Genomic DNA, 12,073 nt, shown 5'->3' on the forward strand with positions numbered 1-12,073 from the left:
AGCACCAAAACAAGACCGAACACCTCAAGGCGTTTTAGAAAGTTGAAGCGCGAAAGGAGAAAAAAATTACCGCTACATGACACCCTCTATACATCTCGCTCTAACTCCTCGTATTTGTATCTCTTGTCTCGTTCACACCTATGAATCGAAGTAAATTTCGAATGCACGGCGCGTCAGTTGTCTTCAGACAGTACTGCGCGCGCATGTTCAAAAAGATGGCGGAAGTTTCGACTAGATAAAACAATTTTACAACTATTTTTTCACATAAAACGCCTTTTAACAGTTATTTTTCATTTCTAAATAGTGTCTTGAATTTTCTAAGATTATTTTTGTAGTGTTCTAATAGGAGTGGACACGGAAATTGCGTGTGGAAGTGTGTGGCAAAATGTGAAAGTTTCTTCGTATAAGAAAACAGTGATCGTGTTTTTTTACGTGGTATCCTACATATTTCTGGTTTCTACAGCTGTTTTGCTATTTAATAATCGGTAAGTGTATTAATTTGTTTACTCCATATTGTTAAGTTTAAATTAGTTTACAATTTTAAGTTTAAAGCACTACATTGGTTGCGGATGTGTTCAAATGAATGAAAGTTTTTCTGTTGATCATTTTATTTTATGAATCATGAATTGATTGATTAAGTAAGATCAAATTATTAATTGTTTAAAGGTGATGTTTATCTTATAAAAAATCTCTCTGTTTCATCTAAGTTTAAGTAAAAGCTAATTAACAACAAATTCATCATTAAAAGAATTTACTTAGTAATAAATCCGGAATCCGGTACTTCCGGAAGGTACGGAAGTTTGTATTATCTGGTGTTAGAGCACTTTTACACTAGTAGATATGTACGGGATATGCATATTATGATAAGAAGTCGCTATATGAGTATGAGGCATACTGCTCAACAGCATCCGGTTAGAAAAAAAAAGGTTACACTTCAAGCCGACCCCCAAATAGTTAGAATGATGATGGGGGTAGTTAAGTAGTGAGAAGAAACTAAGAAAGAACCTCTGACGGCTAGTCTTACCGAGGCTGTTGTGTTGCAAGGTTTGAGGAGGTCAGATAGGCAGTCACTCCTAGCTAGGCAGGTGATTATAAACTGTACAGCGTGAGGGAGTCTGTGTTTCGGATGGATGGCACGTTAAACTGTACGTCCCGGCTGTCATTGAACATCCTTTGCAGTCGTTACGGGTATTCAGAAGCCAGTAAGTCTGACACCAGTCTAACCAAGGGGTATTGGATTGCCCAGGTTGAGGGGGTCAGATAGGGCAGTCGCTTCTTGTAAAGCACTGGTACTCAACTACATCCGGTTAGACTGGAAGCCGACCCCAACATAGTTGGGAAAAGGCTCGGAGGATGATGACAGCGTGAGGTAGTCATCTGATAATATTGTAGTTTTTGACATAGCCCTCTTAGAATAACCCAAAAGTTAGGTTCTGTCAGTTTTTAGTAACTTTTGAAAACTAATGAATGAATTATACACGAGCTACAACTAGGAATGCTTACGGTCGACTTAGCAACTATAATTGTCTTAACTTCACGCTGTGTAATATGTGGGTAACGTTTGCTATAGGTACCGTTTCTTCGTTAAAATCTTATTTCTGTTGCTGGCTGATCTCCTTCGAGAACAGCCGTGGCCGATGATCGGCCTGGAAGCCTCTGGCATTAAGCTGCTAAGATATCTTGGACTAGAATTCACTTACCGACAGCGTAAGCGTCAATTTTCTGAAAACAACTGTTTACAAAGACTTTTCACGTTGTATTTTCAGAGTAAACAATTGTTTTAAGAAAAAACATTACGTTTATGTTGTGATAAACTTCATTTTTCTTCCTTCTTCTCCAAATAATTTGCTCGTTCATTTCTTACCTGTTCTTCTCCATACAAATTGTACTAATAGGCTGGGCCGAAAGAAAAAATAATTCGCTAAGCCGTGGATACACAAAACATCATAAAACAAACAAAAACAAATTCTATACATTTTCATTAATTTGAAGCGTTGCATCATCAACGTGCTTATTTCGTGTTTTCCAGTTAGTTACAGCCTATTTATCGTCCCACTGCTGGGCACAGGCCTCCTCTCACACGGAGAAGGATTGAGTGTTTTCCAATTTGGTAAAAATGTCCTAATTTATTTTGCAGCTCTTAGTCAGCAAAACTAGAGAGGAATGAACCTTTAAAGTATAAAAAAATGATCTTGAGAAAGAAAACGAATTGTATAAAAAACGCGACACACCCTTCACCACTTCCTATGTGTTTGTGCTGGGAAGAAGAAGTGGCGCAACAAACTCCACAGCAACACATGTCTGTCTGGTAGATCTGATGATCCCTTAAATCATAGATTACTAAATAGTTACTATGCCTACCAACAAGGTGGACAGACGACCTTATAAAGGTCGCCTCCAACAGGTATCTGTGGAGATCTAAGGGGGAGGCCTATGTTCAGCAGTGGACGTCCTATGGCTGAGATGATGATGATGATGAAATAGTTACTATGTGCTTATTTAAGGTTAATACAAATAATATTATTACCATTTTATCAGAATGTTTGGCACTTCCGTTTCAATTTCTCCCCTGGTCTTCTCAATTTATCAACGAAACATGATAATAATATATGTATTTCTAAGAACAGCTTATATTTTTCCTTAACACCAACGGTCTAATCAAAAACATAATACCCATTAATATAGTCATAAAATCACCTAGAAACTGGTTTAGAAATCACTAAATAATTTAATTGATATGCGAAAGCCTTGTATAATATCTATGAAAGTGCAAGAAGAAAGTTTTCAGAATTATGCAAGTTAATAATACCCACACACTACAAACTTTTAGTCGGCCGATAGTTTGCTTTGGGCTCATGAATCAGTGTGAAGATGAATGGAAGAACGCACGTAGCAACGATCTGGTATTTGACCGGTATCATCATCATCTCCCGAGCCTTTTCCCAACTATGTTGGGGTCGGCTTCCAGTCTAACTGGATGCAGTTGAGTACCACTGTTTTATAAGGAGCGACTCCCTATCTGACCCCCTCAACTCAGTTACCCGCACAACTTATTACCCCTTGGTAAGACTGGTGATAGCCTTACTTCTGTGACCGGTATCAGACGATCAAATCTTTAATTAAATACAGGATTAAAAAAAAAATATCATCGGGCCGACTGTTTAGTCTGCAGTGTGTAGGTAGTCTGTAGAAAGCTATAAGATGGTCAGCTTATGCAGTCTTTCGGTATTACATAAATAAAATAAATACTAAGTTAAAGCGATTTCATTCTCTTTAGATATTCTATTTCCCGCGGATTCACCAGGTTTATTTCTTGAAAAGTGTAAAATGTGTGTAATGTAAGTAGATAATAAATGTATCATACAGATGTATGTAGAAACAGCCCATCCTCCTAGCTCATATGATGTCTCTGGCAACAGTGGCAACCCATAGGAACTTCTCTGCGCAACCGGATAAAAAGTATCCTATAGCCTACCTCGATAAGACGGTTATGTAACGCTGAAAGAATTGTCCAATTCAGTAATTCTGAGATTAAGATTCCGCGTTCGAGCAAGAACAAAGTGTTCAGCAGCTGTACGCTTTGACGGCTTGAATAAAACGACGGAACCAGATAGATGAGCAGTAAGGAGTTACTATTTACATATATTTTTATATGCTCTGGCTGGACTTGAGCTTAATCATGAGAAACAGACAGTACCTAGTTATAAAAACGAATTCCACAACCTTACAGCCCTTTCACACAGCAGTCCAGTTTTGCGGGACCAGCATTTTACTGTATCCTGCAAAACTGAAGTATATGTGAACACAGCGTCCGTATTTGCAGGATCCTGCATGCGGTTTGCTCGTGTGAACACTAGCATATAATATCTTTTGCAATCAAACGGGATCCTGCAAAAAACGGTATCCTGCAAAAAACTGGACTGCCGTGTGAAAGGGCCGCCTTTTTTGGTACCTAGTTGGGAAGTCATCAAATAATCAATCCTGCTGTGGATGCAGTGTGAGGGAGTGTCAGACTCTTACTGACTAAAACCCACCATGTTCCTTCTCAAGCCCTTCATATACCAGGGCCGCGGTAACTCTTAAAAACAGTACCGCAGCCCGCGGCCAAAGCATAATAATTTCTTTCTATCGACAATGTAGCGGATAGAATGAGAAAAAAATAATTGCCCGTTCGACAGCATATTTCAATCCAGTTTTTGTTTGAAAATAACTTGATGCGCCTACTTTATACCTACTTATATTATAAGTGGAATTCTCCATTAAAGTTTAAAGATGTTGATTTCAATTCTACACTGATGTTTTGAGTTGTTCGATTTTGGAGTATTGAGAAAAAACAATGATTAAAGCACGCAAAAAGAGTTGAGCCAATTTTTCTCGCAATGGAATGTGTGTTTGCCTATGTCACGCAGCTTTTCAACGGATGAACCGATTTGGATGCATTTTTGTTTTCCGATAAAGGCTAGTATTCCTGAGGTAGTTTTAGACATATTTTATCAAAATCAGCTAGACCGTTTTAAAGTTATTAATTATTCTGTCAACAGAGAGGTAGGGACTTTTGAAATGACAGATTTTGCGTGAGTTTCGATATAGACGCTGACAATCAGTTTGATTTGAACGCAGCGTTATTCTGTTCAGCCAAACGAGAGGTTAGTAAAGTAATCGCACACAAAACATACATACGTCAAACTGAGCACCTCCTTATTTTTGAAGTCGGTTAAAAATCCCCTCGAAGTCAACAAGTAAACACGCTAACTCGCCACTATACTATAGGGCTCCACTGACCTGCATACTTGGAAACCGGTTCATGACCGCCTGACCGCGAGCCTGCGTTCAAGATTAGTATTTTGATGGTGTTTCAACGTGGGATAACGTGGGTAGATTGTGTTGGCGATAAAAGTAATTATTATGTGTGTATGTTTTATTTAGGACTTCGTAGTTGTAATGGATTGGGACATTTTGGGTTTTTTGAGGAAGGATTACGTAACTTTTTTTTTAATACAGTGTATTTTCGAAGTTAGCAATAATTTGCTAAAAACGTAACTAAGTAATTAGTCTGTCTTTATACTTCTTATCTTACGTACTTTATATTATAAAGCTGAAAAGTTTGTTTGCTTGAAATCACTAAATAATTACCCAGGAACCACTATGATAATTTGAAAATTATTTCAGATATTAGATAAGATGGCTATAAGGCTGCATACCTGAATAATAATGTTTCATTGGCATAAAAATAAGGTACAATTAGGTATATTGGAAGCCCTGGCTCCTGAGTTAGGTGAGACCTGTGTTACAGGAGCCAGTGTCTCCACCCGTTTTTAAATCAACACTTTATATGCAATTAAATCTAAGGATAAAATAGGTAATTCACTATAGCTAAGGTATAGGTAAGGTAGGAGGGCATTTGCCTCGGGAAGTGGGTAAAAGCACGGGAAACAGCTACCATAAAATTAAATCATTTTAGAGCCGTTTCACACACTACTGATAAGTGTCTTATCTATGCACTTTAACTGACATAGTTTGAAACATGGCTTCATGTCTGTTTTCACTTTTAAAATGTATGACAGTTGTATGCGGGTATGATAAAGTATATTTCTACTGCAAGCATTAGTTAGGTGCTGCGGGATTGTTCGAAAGAGTTACTGCGGCCCTGGTACATAAAGGGCTTAAGAAGCAACATGATGGGTTTTAGTCAGTAAGAGTCTGACACTCCCTCACGCTGCACACACAACGGTAGAGGTCATTAGGATGATTTTGTCATCCTGCCTTCCTCTTTTAATTCAGTATAATATCGGGACCCTTAATTTTTACCCCTATTGGAGCCCTTTTGCGCGTAGGTCCTTGGGGCATTATCCTTCTCTTACGTTCTACAACAACAGCGACGTACATAATTTTAATACTAGAAATAAACATAAGTTAACCGCACCTAATTATCGTCTACATAAGGTGCACGGTTCATTTGTGGGGCTTTGTGTACGCATTTATAACAGAATTCCGGTTCATCTGTTGGAATTAACGGACAGTTCTTTTAAAAACAAAATCAAAGAAATTCTTGTTAAAAAGGCATATTATAATGTTAATGATTATTTCACAGATAAACGCAGATGGCAGCTCTGAAGTGGAACAAAAGTGCTGTATTTTATTTTGTATTTTTCGGTGTTTTAAATTCATTTATAAATTGAATTGTATAATTGTAAAAGAAATTGATAATAATTAAATTGTAATAGACAGCTGTGTTGCTGGGAAGTTTGTTCTTCACCGCTTCTTCTTTCCAGCCATAACACTAGGGAAAGGGGGCGTTTTGGGGGTGCTGTCATTGTAAAATTTTGACGTTAAAAAGTGCTAATCGTATTAGCCTATTTTAATAAATGATTTTTGACTTTGACTTTGACTTTACAGATATTTCCTAACACATCTCATGAAAATTCTTTGTAAAATAAAATAAAACTTAAAATATTTACGAGTTTCAAAAGCTATAAGCAAATATTTTTATAATAACGGTTGTCACGATAAGCATAACTGTTATTTGGCAAAATACGGCAGGTTATGCAAAGAAGCTCGTGGGTAATTCACAGCCACACAGGTCTACCTGTGGATGGGTGACCATCTTGTCATGACGAGTTCCTCCGTGTTTCGGAAGGCACGTTAAATTGGTGGGTTCAGGTTGTCATTTGAACATCTTTGGCAGTCGTTACGGGTAGTCAGAAGCCAAAAAGGCTGACAACGAATCCGACATCATAATCATCGTTATCTCAGGCATAGGACGTCCACTGCTGAACATAGGCCTCCCCCTTAGATCTCCACAGATACCTGTTGGAGGCGACCTGCATCCAGCGTATAATCCGACATACCAAAGGGTATCGGGTTCCCCTGAGTCAGATAGGCATTCGCTTCATGTAAAACAATGGTATAAGAACTCAGATGTATATGTTTAGAATTGAAGCCTATACATGGAGAAAGGCTTAGTAGATAATGATGGTGAAAAATAATAGAAATTGTTAAAATTCTTTATTGAACGATTGTACCCTATGATAAATGCTCATTCTTTCCTTCTTGTGAGAACAATAATGAAAACTCTTTAGTACCTATTGAGAATACTTGTAAAATGACTATCTTATGCAATAACCTATGAAGGGGTATTGAGTTGCCCGGGTAACTGGGTTGAGGGGGTCAGATAGGGCAGTCGCTCCTTGTGTAACACTGGTACTCAGCTACATCTGGTTAGACTGGAAGCCGACCCCAACATAGTCGGGAAAAAGGCTCGGAGGATGATGCAATAACCTATGTAAGTTTTTAACAAAACATATATTTTTCAAATACATAAGAAAATCACAAAGAATTCTCACTTATAATACCACAAGAGCTTCAAAATTATCGGGTAAACTTGACGACTTTATTTGTTTGCAGGGAACCTTGAGGGAAATGCCAGATAATTATGAAGCTCGTGTGGTATTCGGGAGATTATTTTTCCGTCCCAAATGTCGGCCACAACCTGTCAGTTTGACGTAGCAACGACCAGAGAAAATATTCAAAAAATTTTCAGTATAATACCATGTAGGTTGTACCACGTGACGTCGAATGGTGCAATTCTATTGGTCGATATTTGGGTCGGAAAAATAATCACAGAAAGTTGAAAATATTTTTATAGCTGCCATCACAAAACTTGTGAAGTTCATTGACTCGAAACCGAACGGTATATTTTGTCTATTTTAGTGAATATATGCGTATAATATGCTAATATCTATATGGTGACCGGTTTTATATGGGTCTTCTTGTCAAAAGGTAAAATATTTGGGTTTAAATATTTTAATTGTTATTTGTGAAGTGAATAAACACATGTGAGACCGGTGTAAAAAAATCCTAAAGTAGGTACTAATATCCTTAAGCACAAAAATCCTTAAGTACTTACTAATATTACAGATGTCATAATAGTTACCCAATATTATAAATGCGAAAGTAACTCTGTCTGTCTGACCGGCTTTCACGGTAAAACTAACACACTGATATCCTAGATCCAGAGAAAGGACATAAGCTACTTTTTTATCCCGTAGAGGGAATTAGTTCCCCAAGGAAGCGTTTGACGCCACAGACAGAAGCTAGTTATTTATTAAGTAAGACTTTTTGTGTTACGTTCTGCCGTATTATTGTAGTTATTTGTTCAATCAGATTCCTATGTGCTATTCTCCCTTAGATATGTCTTGACCAACTCCGCCGTTCAATAAAATCTCAATTTTCAATTATATTATCTAACTTGACGAATGATTGAATGGCGTTATTCAGTCAACTCAAAACACTAGTGGCCTTACTACAAAAACTTAAACACCTGTTTTACACTTGTTTTAAAAAACGTCAACGTCATAATTTGTATTTTTTTTAGACAAGTCTTAAACTGACGTTTAAAAGTTTTTGTGGTAACACGGTAGCTACTTATTAAAGGACATTGTTCCGGCTCCATACATATTCTGCCTAAGAACCGTTCGAATGGAAAGTGACTTCTATAAACTCTTTAAATTATATGGAATCCTATGAAATAAGTTTTCACGAACGGACACTTCAGGAAACTAAAATAATTACGAAAAAAGTTAATATTTTGAGGTTATAAATAAAAAATAACCAAGCTTGCGTGAAATATCAGAGTAGTATTAATTAAAAATTAAACTACACTATACAAAATATCAACAACACTATGTGCAGCTCTATAAGTATGTTCTCTTCTAGATCTAGGGAAAGACTACTCTACTAGATACTAGGAAAAGAGATAGTACCTAGTCAAGTTTAAGAGAATTCTTTGACAATGATCATTTTATAAAGTTGCATTTTCTGTCTGTCCCTATGAATGCTTTAGATCTTTAAAACTACGCAATGGATTTGGGTGCGATTTTTTTAAATAGATAGAGTACCTAGGTCAAGAGGAAGGTTTACACCAAGGTTTTACATTGCCACCGTGCGAAGACGGGGCGTGTGACTAGTTTTCATAAATGCTTTGAATTTGTATGAAAAACAACTACCTAAACGCTTTTGCTTTCAACGTTACGTTTCTTAATATATAGTGAATCCACTTTGGATTTGTGATAAAACGCATAAGTATCCAAAATGGAAGAGTTCCATTCACCACAATTCATAAAATCAATGTTATTACGATGGAGAATTATTTATTTAAATGATTGTTACTACTTTCATATTAGACAGTTACCTAGCTATCTACATGCCATAAGGCGGGAATCGAACCCGCGGTCTATTACCAAGAAGGCACAGACCATACTAAAAATGTCATCACCACACAAAATAATTTAACAGTTAAAGTAAGGTTTACCAATAACAATGAAAGAGGTTTTCGAGGATGTGCAATAAAAACAATATTTATATTCAATTAAAGGTTTTTAATCATCAATATTTCTCAATAATATATTATCTAAGAACTGGGCAGGGGGTATCTCGCCCAGCTTAAATACCAAATTATAGTAATTATGTGGGCACAACAGCCCACTGTTCTACGCCCAACGATACAATTGCAACAGTAATGCCTGATGGTAGGAGCTTCTTACAAAGTACACAATTGCGTCCAACAGTGCATTGCATCTTATTATGCTCGACTGCTTCAGACCAACACGTCGTACATATAAGGTCATGAGCTTCAACCTGTAATAAATAAATACAATAAAACATTAGTAAATGTCAAGTAACTTGCAATTGTGGCAATTAATTTGAAAACCGGGAAATTGTGTGCTTATGAGAACATAAGTAGGTAGTAACATTCTTATCAAAATTAGAAAAACACTTTCGTAGACCACTTACCATACGGGGAACAGTCCATTGTTGTATGCAACGAAGTATATCTTCGTTTTCTAATACCAAAGAACCTCCAGCAGATCCACAATTTATACAATATACTATATTCTGCAACCATTGTTGTAATTATAATACAACTAAATTCGATCACAGACAGAGCAATATACGAAAATGCCAGGAAAATCCAGTCCTTTACACACAGCCGAGTCTACCAAGTACGCAATCTAATCGGAGTCCGTAATCAAGCCAAAGTTGTTAGAATAAAACCATGAAACGCATAGAAAATCATAAAAGAAACGATAGTCTCAAAGCAATCAAACTGACTTCTAGCAAACTGACTGAAGTACACCAGTGTTGCCAATTACGAAAACTATAATCCTACTCGAATGCCAAGCTAGAAATTCGCGATTTCGCTTAAAACATATAGAATACTAGTTTTTTTCTAGCTAGTCAATAAAAATAGTAAATTAGGTATTTAAATGAATAAAGTGTTAGCAACTAATTCTAATAACCGACTTCGGAAAGGAGGTTCTCAATTCGGTCCGTATTTACCGAAATCGCGAAAACTTCCGAAGCTGGTAGCACTGGCTGACGGAAACATTTTATAAGGCATCAATAATTGTGACCCAACTTTTTATTTGGAATTTATTTATTTGAAGTGTCCGTGGAAAACGAAAATATGTTTCAAACAATAAAAAATTAAATGAAAATTATAGTATAATTTATATTCACATCGGTTCTTAGGCCAAAATTGAACAATGTCCTTTATTAGCTATACGACAGACATATTTCAATCTTTCACACATTTTCTGCAATCAAAACGTCACCAGCTACAAAACTAACAAGACTGCTCACACACACGCTCACTCACACATACACAAACCCCATTGAATGGTTGTACGGTACCACGTAATGTGGGTCACGGTACACCTGTTGGCCGTTATGTGATGCGGATACGAGCGTGGGGTAGACAGAAATATACGTGGTTAGTTTTTAGGAAGAATGTTCGAAAAAAGTTGGTAGTTTTTGGGAGAAAAAGGCTTTGTCGGTCTGAAATTGGCTTCAGAATAGTTCAAATGTACGAAGAAAATGCTAAGTAGAGGTATCTTCAGGTACTAATATAATAAAGCTGAAGAGTTTGTTTGTTTGCTTAGCCCAGAAAAAACTGGCCGATTTGAAAAATTCTTTAAGTTTTTGGTCGTCACATTATCGAGGAAGACTATGTACCTAGTTTTCTTCTTTTAAACTCTGCTGTCTATCGTTATCTCCACCAGTAAAATTTATATTAGCCATATTGTCTTTTACACAATCATTTTTTCTGCATCATCACGTTCTCACAACATAGTCCTCATTCCTACGTACGTCAACCGTCCGATAATGTAATATTTCAAAATTATTAGTTTAATCTTTTCTAATTTGGTTAACGGTAAGTTATAAGTAAAAGATGACCAAGGTATGTCTCTATCATCGACAGCATAAACGTTTACTTTGGAAATTGAACATAAAAATTCATAGTAAAAAATAGTTTTCGGAACTAACTTCGGCACATTACATGATCCTCTGAAAGCTAAATCAAAAAATATTCGACCACTCTTTCACCAACCACAACATAAAGTTACCACCAAAAACGTATGTAATTTTACAAACTGCAAACCACTTTGGGTCGTTCCGTATTTCGCAACAACCTTGCATGACACATTGTAAGTATGGTTGCACAACCACCACAACCGTGTTTCGGTTGCAGCTTTGCAAAACATCCGTCAATGACTCACGCGCATGTCTTGGGCCATCCTTTTGGTTTGTAACCGGGTTTTTTCTAGTTTTAAATTGACCCGGATAACTTTGGGTACCATTTTCTTTGATTTTTTTTTTGTTGACAAATACGCAAAATATTTCCACTTGGAAAAACAGTATTTCCAGGTGTAAATTTAACAAATGGAAAACCATATAAAACCTGTCTAGTGATATTCAGACTGGCTCACGAAAGATTCTGGACCATTATTTATGAACGGCAGAAAAATCACATTTGTTGTATGTATTTTTGTTGTATTTAATTTTGATATCGGCACCAGAAATACTTATATCATATGTTAAATTGAAACTATCTAGCTATCACGGTTTTTATAATACAAACTGGTGAAAGACGGACAGCGAAGTTTTAGCAATAGGGTCCCGTTTTACCCTTTAGCCAAACAACCATAAACCATTCTTTCTCACCACCACTCTTTGTTTTAATATAGGTATTAGTGAGTATCCGCCATCGGTCAATAGCGTAGTCAAAAGGGGG

The 12,073-nt window shown here is 36.7% G+C and overlaps 1 protein-coding gene across 1 annotated transcript in view; it reads left to right on the forward strand.

Moving 5' to 3' along the window:
* Nucleotides 1-191: 191 nt before the first annotated feature.
* LOC110381853 (uncharacterized) overlaps nucleotides 192-12,073 on the forward strand; it is a 37,649-nt gene continuing 25,767 nt past the window's right edge. The window contains exon 1 of the mRNA XM_064041927.1: nucleotides 192-485. The gene's annotated coding sequence lies outside the window, so the exon portion shown is untranslated. The remainder of the gene's footprint in view (nucleotides 486-12,073) is intronic.

The sequence above is a fragment of the Helicoverpa armigera genome, chromosome 27, assembly GCF_030705265.1.
Source record: "Helicoverpa armigera isolate CAAS_96S chromosome 27, ASM3070526v1, whole genome shotgun sequence".
Lineage (NCBI taxonomy): Eukaryota > Metazoa > Arthropoda > Insecta > Lepidoptera > Noctuidae > Helicoverpa > Helicoverpa armigera.